This window comes from Anoplopoma fimbria, chromosome 20, assembly GCF_027596085.1.
Source record: "Anoplopoma fimbria isolate UVic2021 breed Golden Eagle Sablefish chromosome 20, Afim_UVic_2022, whole genome shotgun sequence".
NCBI lineage: Eukaryota > Metazoa > Chordata > Actinopteri > Perciformes > Anoplopomatidae > Anoplopoma > Anoplopoma fimbria.
The window spans coordinates 10,980,522-10,998,553 of NC_072468.1; positions in this window are offsets into that span (position 1 = coordinate 10,980,522).

An 18,032-nucleotide genomic window follows, 5' to 3' on the forward strand; every position below is an offset into this window, starting at 1 on the left:
TTCCAAATGTCAGAACAAATGATGGATATGACTCAGCCTTAATACCGAGGCTGAATGGGATTCGTGAATTAACCGCAATGCATCTTGCCAGCTGACAGAGCTTGGAGAGGGAGAGAGAGAAGGTGTGGAGGGTGGTTTGGGGGGAGTGTTTGCCTATGCATCGACTGTAGCTCGGGCGTCTTCAGAGGAGCACTAAGTAACAGAAAGGCCACTCCAGACAGTCAGATTGCAGAGTAGGGAGAGTTGCATTCAATAAAAACAAAAAAAAAAAACGTCTGGCACGCCACATCATATTTGCTGCTTCCTGCCCTTGTCTGGCTGCGGCGCCGTGTCATATCCTGTCCGCACAGGTGCACCAGCTGTCTGGTTTCCCACCCCTGTCATTTCTAGACACACACGCACACACACACACACACACACACACACACACACACACACACACACACACACACACACACACACACACACACACACACACACACACACACACACACACACACACACACACACAGGTCGCTTCCAACCCCCTGTCATTTAAAAAAATATATAAAACCATCCCTCCCTACCTCTCTTACTGCCGCAGGCACCACTGCAATGACACCACGGTGCTTGCTGGAAAAGTTGTGAGAGACAAGAGGGGGAGAAAGAGAAAGGGAGACGACAGACAGACAGCAAGTTTGTGGGTGTGTGTGTCCAAGTTTGGGTTTAAACGAGAGGGAGATAGATCGAATGAGACAGATCAAGAAAGAGATAGACGGAGCCCGAGGTGGAGGATACTTGACGGAGTGAATGAATTAATGAAGAGGAGACAGGAGGACAAGAAAAGAGGAGAGAAAAAGGAGAGAGGAGAAGAAGGAGAAAGGAGTGAAAGCAAAAAGCCAGTGAGTCAGTGAGAGAGGGAGAGAGGGACCCAGAGACGCAGACAGAGAGAAAGAGCAGATAATCAGCAGGTATTGAGCTCTTTTCACCCCTGCGGTAGGGCCCTGCTGAGCATTGTAATGGGCTGTCTGCCCAGCTGGGCCGATGAGCTCATGTCTGGCTTTAATGCCAATCTCCCCAGAACTGGCACACGGCGACAGACGCGACGCTGCCGCTCCGCCGCCGCAAGAAAAAGAGGAAGGACGCGGCTGCGGCTGAGAGAGGACGAGAGAGAGAGAGAGAGAGAGAGAGAGAGAGACGGGGGAGGAGGGGCGAAAGGTGTGTCAGGGGGGTGTGTGTGTGTGTGTGTGTGTGTGTGTGTCAGCCACTTCCGTCACAAAATTGATAAGAGTCCTGGACCAGACGGCAATAATCACACAGCCAGTCAGACACACAGCTATAATGTATATGTGTGTGTGTGTGTGTGTGTGTGTGTATGTGTGTGTATGTTTGTGTAAAAGTGAGCGAAGAAGAGATAAAATGAGGGAGAGCGAGTGTGTGTGTGTTGTTTTATGCAGCCATAAACAGCAGTGATTACAGAGGGTGGATGGTGCAGGTTATAGCCTCCCGCTGTTAAGAGTCACAAAACACGCACGCTGAAACGCACAAACACGCACACTGAAACGCACACACAAACACACACACACACACACACACACACTGAGACAAACCTATTCCTCAAACATGAAATAAAAAGATGTATACATATGTTACCAGAAAACATATGCATATATGCATTCATTCCCTCTCTCCTGATCTCCAAACACACCTTACAGCCATGAAAATGTATGAATAGTATGAATGTAGTAATAAACAATTACGTTTGTGCAGTATGCTAATGTGATATCAAAATATATACATGTTAATATGTGAACGTACAGACGGTCAACCTGCTCAGAATATTCAGCACTTTTCTTCAAAATGCAAATGATTGTTATTATTACAGTACATGCGTTTGCGTTTACTCAACGTGATGGGTATCCTCACTGCGGGCATTTCACAGCAGCCTCGATACGCCGCTCTGCTATCCCCAGGTTTACTGTTCAGACAGTGATCTCCACACGTTATGTAAACCGTGGCCTCACAACACAACCGTGTTGAATTCAATCTGCATCTGAAACAAAGATGCAAGGAGAACACGGTGGAAGGAAAGGGAAATCTGCATCCCCTTTTGGTGCTGTTTTAAAGTCAGCGTTAAGGGCCTGCAGTCACATATAGTAATGATGGAATATATTAAAAGTAGGGCCAGCTTAAATAGATACACCTTAATATTTTACTGATTTCAATACATACATAAAAAAATCTTGTATTTTTAACCCTGCTGGCGGTGCGGCTCTAGAGATGGTAATGTCATTTTTGGTAATCCCCTGAGCTTTCTGTGCTTTCAGCGCCACCCTGAGGTTGGAATTTGTGGTTTTGAGTTTCATACTTTGACACCTAATTGATTGGATTGATATCACGTTTAGGTCAGACACTCATCTTCCCCTGAGGATGATTTGTAGCAATCCCCAAAACTTTAAATTTAGCACGATCAGCCGTAAAAAAGTATGACTTTCGCTGTCCAATACTTGACTGGTTTATGAAATATCCTGCAAAGCTAACAACACTCCCATCAGCCTCACACTGCTCTGACAATCCGAGGGCTCCGCCTACCCATTGTCCGGTGATTTCTAAATACAGCGTTATTGCTAGATTGGCAGCAGAAGTTGTGACATTTTTGACTCATTTAGCAGCTGGCTAGCCAACTAACTAACGTCAACTTGCTAATTCCACCATGAATTCATGCTACACTGTTAACAGAAAATTATCCGAACAGTGGGCTGGCCGCTGGGACTAAGATATCTAATTATTGTCTCATTTGTGATCTGATAAAGGAAGCATTGGGTGTATTTTGGCTGAAGGTAAAGCTACTTCTCAATAAGTGTATTTTCTTAGGTGGTCACCTGAAACTTCAGCCACAAAACGGTCTGTTTTTTCATGTACGTACTGTTAACAGTTGGTTGCAATCTGAAACCCCACCACTGGATGTCCCTAGATCTCACCCACTGCACCTTATAACGGCTTCAAACACAGACAGTGATCAGTTAAAATAACGAAACTGAACCGTACATTGTTACCCAACAACCATGTCATCTGACTGGCCCACTGTTTTCTGCTTTCACAATCAATAGTCACATTAATAATCTGTTGTCTGTCATGTTTAACATAACTCACATGTTTATCAGTCAATGTCTGTCATCCTCTTCCCCTCTACCCTGTGCCTCTTATTCTCCCATTACCTATACACATACAGTGTAGAGTTATGCTGTCCAATTTCACTTACTTATCACCTTTCGCTAATTAAAAAGGGATCATTATTTTCAGCTTCTCTTTTTAACACAATTGCTTCGTGGGCGATACGTTGGCGTTTGTTTTTCCAGCGTACCAAACGCTTCGATGACACCCCGAAAAGCGAAATAATTAGATGTGTTCTGCTATTAGATTTCATGCATTTAAATCTGTTGAAACACTGCCTGATCCAAAGTTATTTGGATGTTTTATAATGACTAATTTAACTTTGATTGCAGGGACTAATTAGGATCATTGGTCACATTTCTGTTTTTTGCTTTTTCTTTCTGTTAGGTGGAATGGATTGAAGCCAAATTCCTCCACAACAGTCAAGTTAATTTGGAATTTGTCAAATAATTGCTACTTTTAATCTAAGCACTGGAAGTTTAGGTTGAGATCTCGAGCAGCCATCTTAGCTGAGGTGTAGTCAGTCTAACATATCTCTTTCAACATCTGAGAATGTGGCAGCATAAGTTACCGACCATGAGGGCAGCCGGTTCATAACAGATGGACGCCTCCTTTGAACAAGTTTAAGCAATCCAAACACTCCTTCTCTCTGCCCGCCTGGCCATGTCACACACAAAATGCTATAGGTCCTATATTGAGGGAGATGTAATGAAAACATTACATCAGGTGAGAGATGCTGTGCTTCGGAGCTAGCGCCGACAGATGGAACGGCGGCGGGAACATGTTGCAGCGCCCCAGACCTGCTACCACCCTGGCAGAACTCAGCGACACGCAGGTTAGCGCGACCGGGCGAGCTAACGCTGCCTACACTAACACAGCTGCTTCCCGCTGGACCCCTGCCTGAACCTGTTGGATTTTGAATGCATATATGTTATGTTATTGTACCACCACATAGCTTTGTTAGCCCCCCAGGGTTGACTCACTCCCGCCATGCTGCTCGTAAACATTGCGGCCCATAAAACAGCTTGCACCAGCCCAGCCAGCGTTCCCCACAGTCTGCCTCGGTGCAGTGCTATAGCTCTGTAGTGGGACTGGGGAGTTAACAGCTTGCACAAGGCCAGCCAGCGTCCCTGCTCACAGCTTGCACTGCTAGGTCCCCCCACACCCCAACTTCCTTTTTACAGCAGTAGTAGGCAGGACTATAGGGGAGTCAACAGATCGCCCCACAACAGCTTGTAACTGCAGTGTTCACCGCTGAGGTGCTAAAACCAAAGGCAAGGCTGCACGATAACATGAACGCTGCATCCAGTCAGCAGCGGTGTCTCATTCGTGGTGGATAAAAACGTCTGACGGGGTGGAATTAGAAGCAGAAGCTGATTATTTTGATCCGTATCTCCATATGTGAGAAACACTGACAGATGCTGCCATGCAATGGGACATAACCTAAAGACTCTGTACCATCTGATTTACAGCAAAAAATATATCCTAATGCACATATCCTGAATGTTGGTGGGTTTAACCATATTTTATTTTTATGGCTAAACCCTTGAGTGGTGAGAAAGAGAGAAAATAAACACCTAAATATTTGAGCTTGGAGAAGGAAGTGACCACTAAAGTTGTGTCCGCCAGATACGATCATCCGCGTACAGAGGCATGCGTTAATTCGTTTAAATAAGCTACACAAATAACACCAAGGGAACCAATACAACCTTGATATTTCCATAGAACTGTAACTTATAAAGTTGGGTAACCCAACGTCGAGCAGCAAAAAACTTGTACTAACCTTAAGAGTTTGCTAATGTTAGCTGAAATGATTACATTAAGCTTTTAGCATTTTTTCCCGCTGTTGTTGTGCTAATGATGTTAGCGTAACTAGCTAAGGTTAGCTAGCAAACTCATAAGGTCAGCAAAGATATTTAAAGATATAAACTTCGCATTACCCAACTTTAACAGTTACACTAAATATTAAGATTGTATTGATGTATTTGGTCATGTGGCAAAGCTGTGATGCAATGTATTAAATGTACACATAAAGGACTACTTTCTTTATTAGAAATAAGCGCAACAACACAATACAATGGCATGTTAAAATTATTTTTTGATAAGAACGGTGATAAACAGAGTTCATTGTCCATTTTAACACACATGATGACACGTGATTTTCCACCATGGGTCCAGCATATGATAAAACAATGTTTTTTTCCCAAGGCGTCCCCATAACCATGTGTTACTGCTGTGTTTCTGCCGTTGATATAGAACATGTATCTGTATGTATTTATCTGATCTCTGAGCAGGAACACAGATTTGGAAAATGATTTGACTGCTGATTTAGTTAAAGTTCTCAGATTTTGTGTGTGTGTGTGTGTGTGTGTGTGTGTGTGTGTGTGTGTGTGTGTGTGTGTGTGTGTGTGTGTGTGTGTGTGTGTGCTTGTTGTCTGCCCAGTGACACCCAGTGAGAGGCTGCTTCCTCAGAGAGTGATTGGTTTGCTGGCGAGACGGTCTGTCTGTGCAGGTGGGTGAGCTGCCCATGTCATCATTTCATTTTCTGTCTGCTTTCACTAGCGTCTAATCCCTGTCAGTCACTACTTTCCAAGCATCTAATCGGGCTCCCCTCTCTGTCACTTGCTTGTGTCATATTTCAGTTGTTTTCACAGATTTTTATTTTTATGTTTTATCCCCTGCTTTAATCAGCCATTTTATTTTAACATCTGAAGATGTGTTAAATAAAAATGGTAACTGATTACAAATGTAAGACCAACGTTAGGGGATAAACATGGAACTCAACTAATAAAAGTTCTTAAATAGTAGTACATGAAATAGTTCAGGACATACAGTGCATTTATTTGCATACCGAACTCTTAATCTGATCGTGTATTAATGTGGACATGTGGCTGGTGAAAAAAAACAACAAATCCTTTTATAATTAAGCAACAACAATAGTGTTAAACTGAGAAATACTGGCCCGCTGCGTTGACCTCCGGCACCCAGCTGTCTATTGTTGTCTGACAGTTCATTCTGACGACAGACAGTTTTCTGAAGCTTACACAATTCCATGATGGCACCGTGTTTCCAACTACAGTCTAAGTATAGAGTGCTGCAGGGATGACGTGTTTTTTGTTGGCCAACCCCCGAGAGTAAGCATCGTACTGGTTCCTTTTGGATTACTGCAGGAAATAAGTTTGTTCAAGATACGTCCACGTTTTGTTCAGTAAGATAATATTCACAAATTATTTTTTTTGAAGCGTGAATTCTACAGCCAGATATTAACAAAAAGCTAACATGAGCTTATAACCAAACTACACCACGGTCACATGACTTCACGTCACCACCACGAAGCCGTGTTATAGTCTTATTTAGCCACATTTGTTAAGACACGTAAAGCTTCAACATTCCCTAGAAGGGTATTTACTAACATATATATATATTGTAGAAAATAACTTTAAATCTGTGAACAAAAAACATTATTTCAGGCATCTAACTAAAAAACTTTTTTACTTGAAGTGGAAGTGCAACAAAGCTCACTCATTTCCAGGATTCAGGACTCAATCCTGCTGTACTCTATAGCAACAAAGAGCTAATCCTCCTCTACTTTTGGTTCCTCCTCCTGTGTTGGACTTGGTATCCAGCCGTCAGTTGTTGCAAGGAGCAAACAAATGGAAATGCTCTTGTTAATCCTGGTTGTCTGCAGCCTGTAACCTAAAACAGGCCATCTTGGTTTGTTGTAGCAATCAAAAATAGAGTGAGTGAGTGATGGTTTGTGTTTTTGTTTGGAACTTTAACTTTTTCACAGTGTTTTCCGTTTATGAAGGTTATTTGTTGCATATTAATCTCCTGAAAACAAAAACGTTATTCAGTTGCACTTAGCTCCACCCTCACTGTCACTATTGGTTCCAAAACAACAAGATGGCGACAGTCAAACTGGCGAGTTAAAGGCTTCCAAACGGCAGTCCACAAACCAATGGGTGACGTCACTTTGACAACGTCCACTTCCTATATACAATCTATGCTGCAGCAGCAACCAGGGATGGCATGAGCGTGATCAGCAGAGTGACAGTGACAGTTACTGGTGTATAATGTCCGCACTGTACACCATCGTGAATAGGACATTACAGCAGCACAGCTCTGAATCACTGTAAAGTATATTTCTAAGAGCTGATCAGCCAATACAAGCGGGAATTCAGTGCTCTGTCTGAACTCACATTTTGGATACATCAATATTCATTCTAGATGGTGCCATCTAAAGCCCTTTTTTTTTAAGTTTTTGTATCTTTAACTTACTTTATATTTGCAAGACCTCAAAGTTAGTCAGTTTCAGTGACATATTGTTGCAGAGTTTACTCTAGAAGTAACCCCAAAGAAATAAGGACAGAACAACGTTAAGTTTCAGTTTAGTTTTGTTATCTTGATCACTAACTCTATTTCTCTCTCTGTTTCTGTCAGCTGGCCTTAGCTGCAGCTACTGAGTATCATTTGTCACATTCATGGGCTGTTTGTAACAAACAAACAAGCGGGTGCAAAAACAGCAGCAGTCCAATTTGCCCAAATAAAGCCCAAATAAAATTCAATCCGGGCACGTCTCGTATTCCAGGTTCTAAGTGAACAAATTGGATTGATACCAGCCAATAACAGTTATACTGCAATTTATTTGCAAGCATGGAATGTCTCCTCTCCAATCACAATTCCTGTTTGGACCAATTTTTTTTTGATATTGTCTATCATATCTATCTAATATAAGTCTTTTGGCCCTTTTTAACTAAATAATACCAGATACTAAGGAGGCACAAGAACTAAACCAGGAACTTAAGTCTCCATTATGTATTTCTTTCTGCATCTGACCGTGAAGAAAAGTCTCAATTTCTCTCTCAATCAGAAGATCTTTCTTTATCCCATTTTACTTAGTCTAGTCGGGAACTTGTTGTAACTTGATGATTTTAGTGGCAAAGCTGTTCACAAGTTGTAGAGTTTTGTAATGTTCCCAATAGTTCCTGGCCATTAGAAAGAACTTCACCTATAAACAGAAATGTTTTCGGAGCAGAAATTTTTTCTCTCTCACTTGTTGACCAGTTTGTTTTGCTCGACAGACTGAAGTCTACGCTTCATGTTTGATTTAATGTCAAACATGCAAAGCAATTTCAGTAATCAATCATGACGGGATTATTTTTGAGTCTCCCAAGCATCCATCTGCTCCTTCTCCTCCTCGCTCTCCATCATCATCTTCACCTCCCATTTATCTCTCTCTCTCTCTCATTCTCTCTCTCAGCAGGACGGCTCTCCCCGGTCGCAGTCCCACAACCGCTCCCTGTCCCTCCACAGCACAGGGAAAACAACCATCCACGCACACACACACACACACACACACACACACACACACACACACACACACACACACACACACACACACACACACACACACACACACACACACACATTAACAAATAGACTCATGCTGGTAAAGTGAAAAGCATACAGGCTTACTCACACACACTTTCGCACACACACACACACACACACACACACACACACACACACACACACACACACACACACACACACACACACACACACACACACACACACACACTCCAGGCTCCAAACATGAGCATTGAGTGGCCACATTAATTACATGAGCTGTAGGGGTTTCCCTCCCTGCCATGTCCACTGTGGGCCCTGAGATATTTAATAAACCTGTCACCACCAGGACTCCCTGCCTTCACCTAGAGCTAATGAGACACACACACACACACACACACACACACACACACACACACACACACACACACACACACACACACACACACACACACACACACACACACACACACACACACATGAACACAGATGGAGTGGAAGTCAGGTCACTGGAAGCTGGTGTGATGCCACAATCTTTTTACTGCTCTTACATGGTAGTTCTGTCATCACTTAAAGTTTGTAATTAATCATTATTGTGTTCAACTCACAGCAAGTCACTCTAGATCAAGGCGTTAGCTGAACACTTGGTTATCCTGTTGTATGCTAAATGCTAAAGGACTAAAGGAATCAGCGTGGCGCAGGCGACAATGACGCTTTTCACATTTGTGGCAAAATCATCGTAATTCCGCCTTGAAAACACAACTTATTTACTATGATTTAATGCGTTCCGACTACTTGTGTCTCTTTTCTGGTACTAAGGCTGAATCTCCAGCCAAACACGTTTAAGAACTGTTAAATAATGAAACAGGGCTACATCAGCTCTATGTATTTCCATAAATAAAAAAAACGAAGCAGTCACATTTTGCCCATGCACACCAGATGGTGTCCCAGCAGAGAGCAGTTGACTGGCTACAGTTTACCTCTTAATAAAAAGGCAGGGCAACAAGCTGATAATCACAGGAACGTAATGCAAGTCCGTCGCTTGATGCTCAAACAACGTTTCACTGATGTCAATGTTTTTTGTGTTACGCCAGAGAATGCACTACAGGAATGCACTACTGTTTTTGTTTTGTTAACTTGTCAGGGATCAACTTCATTTAATTGCGCAAACCTTTGTTGTACAACAATCTGTGAATACTGGACCAGAGCCCGTCGTTACCCAGCGGGTCGGGCCGGGTTCGGTCAGATAATTTACAAATTATGTTCGGGTTTGGCCCTGAAGTGACTTAAACTTGCATTCTTTCTAATGGCCATCAGGGGGCGATTCCACTGGTTCAAAAGGAAGACTGATTTTCTAGAAGTTTATGAGAATATTACCCTACTTCTGACTTGATTTATTACCTCAGTAAACATTGTCAACATGAGTTATGGTCTCAATCTCTAGTTTCAAGTCTTTTTCAATACAGCATGATGTTCATTCAGTAAATGATGGTCCCTTTAGAGTCAAATAGACCATAAAGGAGAGTATGATTTAGGGCGTGGCTGCCTTGTTATTGACAGGTTACTACCCCAGTGCTGTCCGGTCTGGGAGTTGTCTGTGTTATCATCTTAGTGTTAATTGTAACATTTTGGTTGCCTAAAAATGTCTTATCCAGCGTTCAGTTTTACTTTCAGTTGCAAAAAGCCAAGATGGCGACAGCCAAACTGCCAAACTTGATGATTCAAAATGTCAGTCTAAAAACCAATGGGTGACGACACATTGACTTCGTCGACTTCTTTAATACAATCGATGGTAATATTAAATAAAAATAAAGGTCTGTGTTGGGCTATTTCTTGTTCAGTGCTGCAGGGCTAGTTATTTAGCCTATGTGACATTGCATGAATGCAATAAATACGCTATGCCAGGCGCTAAATATTCATGTAGCATCAGTTCGGGTTCAGACAAAAAAAATCAAATCAAACACAATGCCTGTCAGGCTTGGTTACTAAGCTCTTGGACTCAGGTTGGATTTGGACATAAATATGTCGCTCGATTCAGAGGAGAACTCTGGAAAGTAATCAGGGCATACCTGCTAATCCACCAGGAATTTCATTGGTCATAGCAGGGCCTTGCTGGATGATGTCATGCTGCAGCAAAGTTCAACTGTTTTGCCGGAGCCCTCTGCGCTGTCATCCCTGCAATGCCGCTGGACTGGCCTCATTGAAATGAGCAGGAGGGCTGTGTAAGCTCAAACAGGGCTAATGTCCACCTGAACACAACCTTAGTTTTCTTTTTATTTTATATTATTTTCTTTTATATTATTTTATTTTATTTTATATTATTTTATTTTATACTATTTTTTCTATCGGTTGATTTTATTCTTAATTTGCTTTTGTTGGGCCTCACATGGGCTTACTGTTGTTGTTGTCTGTTAGGGTCAACTGGATTTTTGATAAGGTCCAATTCTTTTCGGGTCTGACGGATCGGAATTGCCTATCCTTGGGTCCCTTAAGGATTGGGTCTCTTCCTCCATAAAATGTGTGCACATCTGGTTTGGGTTGGTTTTCTAAGCTTTGGAATTTCAAATGACTGCAATGTGCCTTGACTGCAATTGTCTACATGTTGGGTAAGAACGGGTGTCTGACACACATGGTGGATGACACAAACACCGTAAGCCAATACACACTGAACAGCAGAGTCAGAGAAATCACAGTCAACCTACATCTGTCCCACTCCAAAGGCCTGTGTGTACAGAGAGCTACTGTGAGCCATGTCGGGCATTTGCTCATCTGAACAGAGAATACAAGAGAGGAGGTGTGTGTGAGTGGGTAATAGTCCGCAGGTGAGTTGTATAGGCACCTACTGTATGTGACCGCAAAAGCAAGAGAATGAGCCCTGAGGGAGAGAGACAAGAGTGAAAGTGTATGTGTGTACTCATGTTGTCGGGACATAAATCAGTTTACACGGTCACGTTGTAGGGACTCGCCTTCCTTTTGGGGACAGAATGCAAGTCCCTATAACTTAGATCACTACATTTTAGGCCAAAGACTTAGTTAAAGGTTAGTTTTAGGTTAGGTTTAGGTTAAGGTTGGGGTAAGGGTAGGGTAAGGTTAGGTTTAGGTTTAGGTTATGATTGCCCTTACTGTTACGCTTACTGTTACAGTTACGGTTCCAGTTACGATAGAGTTTAGGTTAAGGTCAGGTTTAGGTTAAGGTTGGGGTAAGTTTAGGTTTAGGTTAAGGTTTGGGTAAGGTTAGGGTAAGTTTAGGTTTAGGCTACGGTTAATGTTACAGTTACAGTTATGGTAAAGTTTAGATTAGGCTAAGGTGAAGGTTAGGATAAGGTTAGGTTTATGGCTAAGCTTAGGGTAAGGCAAGGTATATGTTACAGTTTAGGTTTATGTTTAGGATATGGCTATGGTTATAGTTATGGGTATGGTCATGGTAAGGTTAGGTTTAGGATATGATTACAGTTACTGTTATGGTTACAGTAACGATAAAGTTTAGGTTATGGTTAAGGTAAGGTTAGGGTAAGGTTAGGTATAGTTTTAGGTTAAGGTTAGGGTAAGGTTAGGGTAAGATTAGGTATAGTTTTAGGTTAAAGTTAGGTTAAGGTTGGGTATAGTTTTAGGTTAAGGTTAGGTATAGTTTTAGGTTAAGTTTAGGGTAAGGTTAGGTATAGTTTTAGATTAAGGTTAGGGTAAGGTTAGGTATAGTTTTAGGGTAAGGTTAGGTATAGTTTTAGGGTAAGGTTGGGTATAGTTTTAGGTTAAGGTTGGGTATAGTTTTAGGTTAAGGTTAGGGTAAGGTTAGGTGTAGTTTTAGGGTAAGGTTAGGTATAGTTTTAGGTTAAGTTTAGGGTAAGGTTAGGTGTAGTTTTAGGGTAAGGTTAGGTATAGTTTTAGGTTAAGGTTAGGGTAAGGTTAGGTGTAGTTTTAGGGTAAGGTTAGGTATAGTTTTAGGTTAAGTTTAGGGTAAGGTTAGGAATAGTTTTAGATTAAGGTTAGGGTAAGGTTAGGTATAGTTTTAGGTTAAAGTTAGGTTAAGGTTGGGTATAGTTTTAAGTTAGGGTTAGGGTAAGGTTAGGATTACCGGTACCATACCCATAGACTGGTACCGGTTATGGGTACTGGTTGGGTAAGTCTCCAAGAAATGAATGTAAGTCAACGTAATGTCCTCTTAAGTAATGAAAATGTTACTGTGTGTGTGTGTGTTCATGTGTGTGTGTGTGTGTGTGTGTGTGTTTGTGTGTTTTCCGCCAGACAAGGTTTTAGAGTGATGATAGGATTAGATTAGGCTGACAGTAGCAACAAGGCCAGCGTATGTCTGAACCCTCAGCTCTGGCAATCTGGGGATTAAGGTACAGAGATTCACACATATGCACACACTCACACACTTGCTGTATAACTCAATTGTATAAACAGGTAAGACACACAGCACAGTAGACTATACACACACACTGTCTTTCACAACCACTATGTACCCTCATATTACAAACAGGCATGGACATGCACACTCAACCCCCCCGTCTTTGTAAAGGAACACACATGAATGCTCTTTCACACACACACACACACACACACACACACACACACACACACACACACACACACACACACGCAGCTGCAGCAAGACACAATAACCTGATGAATTCTGTGCCTCTGTTTTCCTGCTATCCAGCTAAATCCCATATCCCCTAACTACCATGTCTCACACAGCCGCACACACACACACACACACACACACACTCACAAACAAATCAACCAGCCACCTACACGCACACATACACACTCACACACTCTGATTATGGGTCCTGAGGCCCACCCAGAGGTGGCAGGCACCGTACCACACAGTCAGTCTGTCTCCTAAAATTGTTTTCTCTTCAATCAACCTAGCGGGGCCAGTTTGTCATGCAAATGCAGCCCTGGCTTACTTCCCTTTGTTGCCTTGACAGATTAGCAAGTGTGTGCGCGGGCTCGTGTGTGTGTGTGTGTGTGTTTGTGTAGGTGAGTGCAGCGTCTACAGAGCGCTGCTTTTCTCCATTTTCCTCCTTGTTTTTCCCCTCTTCCAGAAAGCTGCAGAGTGTGGAGAAACATCTTGTACATCTCTATCTTTATCTGTTCCTATCCATCTATTACACACTATCTGTTCGTCATCCGCTCTCTGTCGCTCCCCTTAAACTTTATCTATGACAACAAGTACTTGAGGAAATCTTTGATATTTTCCAACATTGGTCTTTACCAATAATCGCCTTCAACTTGACGGGGCCATGCCAACTTTGCACTTGCCACGGCTGTTGGAGAGATTTGGGAAATGTGGAGGTTGGAAAAAACATTAGTTAATTCTATGAATCTTGTTTCGCTTGCCTCAATATATATTTCTTTTTCAGGACTCAACACTACCCAAATCTCTAAAATAGAGGGGGCAAGTTCAGAATTATCCCCAGTCAGAATGGACTGTGAGAATTAAATCCGGGTTGAAAAACAAACCTTTCCCTCCAGGGCCTGCAGATGTGCAGATTGTATTAACTGAATCGTGACAAAGTCCTTTCAAAGGTAAGTGTGCACGATTTGGTGCATTCTAGTGGTGTGGTTGCAGATTGCAACCAACTGAATACCTCTCCGCTCACTACTCCCTGTCCAAAACCAGAGGCCATCCTTACCATAATAACACTAATATAGGAGCAACGGTGGTCGGACAGCCACTGGCGGTAACCTCAGTTCTGCACTCTGCGGCTCACCTTACCCCAGTTTCACAAGCGTGTTGGAGAATGTGTATGGTTTGTCCGTTCAACTGTAGAAACATAGTGGTGCAACATGGTGGACTCCGTTAAAAGGGCCCGCTCAAATGAAAGCTAACAATAAATACAAACATTCATAGATTTAGGTGATTATACACAAATGAAAACATTGTCCTGAGTATTATATTACATTTCTGCTAACAGACCTCCAAAATCCTACACAATGGGCTGAATATTATACATAAATTCACTTTCACATTCAAATGACTCCTTTTTACTATGGGCACAATGAGCAAAATCATAGAATCAGTGCTCAGCCAATCATATAAGAGCAAATTTAGTTTAAAGAACCAAGTTAGCGGGATGAGAATTAAGAGGACTGTCTAATGTTTAATATTGTGTTAGTCTGGATAAGTTAAACTCTGGATTAGTTAGGAGGCATTTGAAGAACAGGGCCCCGAAGCGGAACATTAAATATTGATAAAAACACATTTGTGCAGGAACTGATGTAACCAATGAAGTTCAAAAGTTTAAAGGTCAGCCCATCCCATCTTCCCATAAATTTCAAAACCCCTTTTGACTCATTTGAGGCTCCTGCTGCGGTTCTATGTCCATTAGTTTGAAGATTCTAAAAAGAGCCAGGTGCATTTCTCTATTTTCATCTTCAGATGAAAGCATGACATATGGACAGCATTAGCACAAGCTACAGGACAACAACAAGTTGCCCAGCGAACAGTCAGTGAAAGACTCTGGTGAATGTGTTAGGTCTCACATTAAGAAGCACTATTGATCCACTTCAAACTGGCTGATGGAAGTGCACCTAACTCACTTTTTTTTTCCTGGCATTTCAAAGGTTCGCGTAAAATCAACTTGACAGTTAGATGAAAACATATCTTCAGTGCCTCTTTTGCTTTCTTGCTTCCCCCCACCCCCCCATTTTTCACTTTACCCTCATCTTATATGGTCGTCCCCCCACGTTCTCTCTCTGTCTTTCCTCCTCTCATCTATCTTAATTTTTTCCATCTTTCTCTTACACCCCTTTCTTCTCCTCTTTTATCCACTATCCCCCTCTTTCTCCACTCAGTCATCTATCTAGTTCTCTGTGTCGGAGCATTACGGAGCTGTCAGAGAGTCAATGGTGTCCCGGTCCGCGGTACAGGTCGGGTAATGAATCTCCCCCACCACCACACTCTGGAGCCTGGTGACACGGAGCTCTTTTATCAACCCGGCTCAGCGGGGGCAGGACAGAGTGGGATTGGAGATCGGTCCAGGTTGGTATGGAGGGACCACCCTACAGGTCCTTCATCAGCCTGTAGCGTGGGCTGGCACACAGCAGACTGCAGCGCCGTGAGGGCTGGGTCAAAGAGATCGGCCTCTACGCGCAATACTGGTCTTCTGGTTCGACAACTCTAAACACAAAATGTTTGCTCACTGATAGGTTTTAAAATGTGTCCTTATCCCCCAAATAACTAGACACTTTAATTAACGTTATGATTAAAACGAAAACTGGCTATGTAACTTATTCCAAACATTTTTTTTTAAAACATACGATCATTTGTTTTCAATTAAAGGTTTCTAGATACTACATCCAAATGAAAGTGAAAAAATATGATTAATAAAAAATATATAGTTTATTTCAGGCCTGAATGCCTCATTGAAGGCTTATGGCCTGAATGAGAAATCCAAATTAAATTCTTCTGCTTTTGTTACGATATCGCAGGTATGATTTCCATACCGACGGCCAGCTTTTATCTCTTTTCAATGGAACATTTAAACCATGATAAGCAAGGAACATCATGGCCGCAGTATCGCCACAAACCACTGGGCTTTCTTTATGTTGGACTTTAGTAATTCAAGGTCACATTTCAGTCACCCACATCTAATTCCTCTGATGACCCGTCTGAATGGTGGAAGGTAATTTCATTTGGGAAAAAGATAAAATTTGGATGACTTCAAAGTTGAATTTAATCGTTTTTAATATAAGTTTGTAATGTCATGGCTCCAACATACTGTCCGTCATTTTTATTCTTCTACAGATGTTTTAAGTTATTACATTTTAAATAGATTGCTAAATTGAATTAAATGAAATGCTGGAATGTATGTTGCAAATTCTACATTTTCATTCGATTTTAAAGCCAAGGTGTGTGTGGGTAGTATAAAAACCAACGTTGACAATATCCACCTCATTTACAAAATAAATCCATAAGATTCATTCGTAATGCAGATCATTAAATGTAATTAAAAACAATTACAAAAAACATTCCTATAAGCAGAAATGGGGTAGGGATCCAGATCCTTTATTTTGGCAAAAAAATCGAGTCACTGCTGAAAAGATGCTTGCTTAGTCTCATTTGTTTGATGGATGTTGTTAAAAAAAAAAATAACATGAATTTTCCCTCTTGCTTCAATTTATTGATAAAAGGTTTATGATATTGAGACTTTAGACATAGCTAGAATAAGTGGGACAAAATGTCATAGATGCAAAGCAGTCTGCAGAGCTCAATGCAGCAAAGTTGAGTGAGTACAGTATGTCATATATTGAACAAAGTCGTGTTTCCATCCAGTTGTTGAACTCATTTTAAGCACTTTTTTAAAAATCAATTTATACATGATGATATCACTAATGTTGAGTTTTAAGCCTTTAGGAGAGAGTTATTTGGACCGCCTTAGGGACCGATCACACTGAGATGAATAGCAACAGGCGTGTACGCTTCAAAAACATCTACCGGCATCAAAACAGGAAGTCAGTGGTAAAGTAGTAAAGGTCCACCTCTTGCTTGATTTGATTGGCTGCCTTGGTCAGTATGCGATATTTGACGAGCGGTGCGACTCCGCGCCTGGTGCTGAAAAGTTAGGAATATTTAAAGTTTCAACGCGCCTTCGGTGTGATCAACCCCTTACACTATATAAATTGACTTGTGTGGATTTCTAAAATTGGCCTTGTTCCCCTTTAAAGCATTCAGGTCGGGCCTCCTGTTGTAGTGAGACAGAGCTGGACGCCTCTGATGGCGTTCAAAGAGCTGTTCTGTCTTTTACCAACGGATGGTTGTTAGGCATCTGGAGAAAAACAGTTCTACGTAAGTTGACTCAACCTTTTCATGCCGAGTGCTGACTGGTGCCGGCCAGTCAACAGTCAGCTGAACTCTCTAATGTGACTACCGCTGAGTCATGCAACTTCGTCTCTTCATTCAATTCTCGTCTGCGTCTTTATACTCCCTTCTCCCCTCAATTCTTTCCTCCTTTTTCTCTCTCTCTATCTCTCCTCCTTCCCTATCACTCTCGACATCCTCTCTTCCTCTTTCTCCCTCGCCCCTCACCCGTCGGGCCCCCCCGTCCCTTCCATTTCTCCCATCGTCCTGCTTCACTGCTGGCACAGTTAGCAATGATTACTCATCCTGGATAGCAGAGCCTCAGCCTTCGCTGCCCTTCCTGTCTACTCTACCCGCAGTGTGTGTGTGTGTGTGTGTGTGTGTGTGTGTGTGTGTGTGTGTGTGTGTGTGTGTGTGTGTGTGTGTGTGTGTGTGCCTTGTGTGCGCATATGCACGTCTCACAGATTGGTACGAGGGGCAGTGCGTCACACCTTCTCTCGTGAAATGACTGATGAATAAATGACTGTATAATTCAATCGGAGCCCAGTCAATACGCAGAGACTGAATATTCAAGAGCTTCTAAAGCTTCTGTGTCTGTGGAGCCGCTAGCCGAGGAGGAGGAGGAGAAGGAGGAGGAGGAGGAGGACAGCAGTGCTGGACATATTGGACATACCTCAGGAGTCTCTCCTCCCTATGTAGTCAACCACTTTTGGCCATCTGT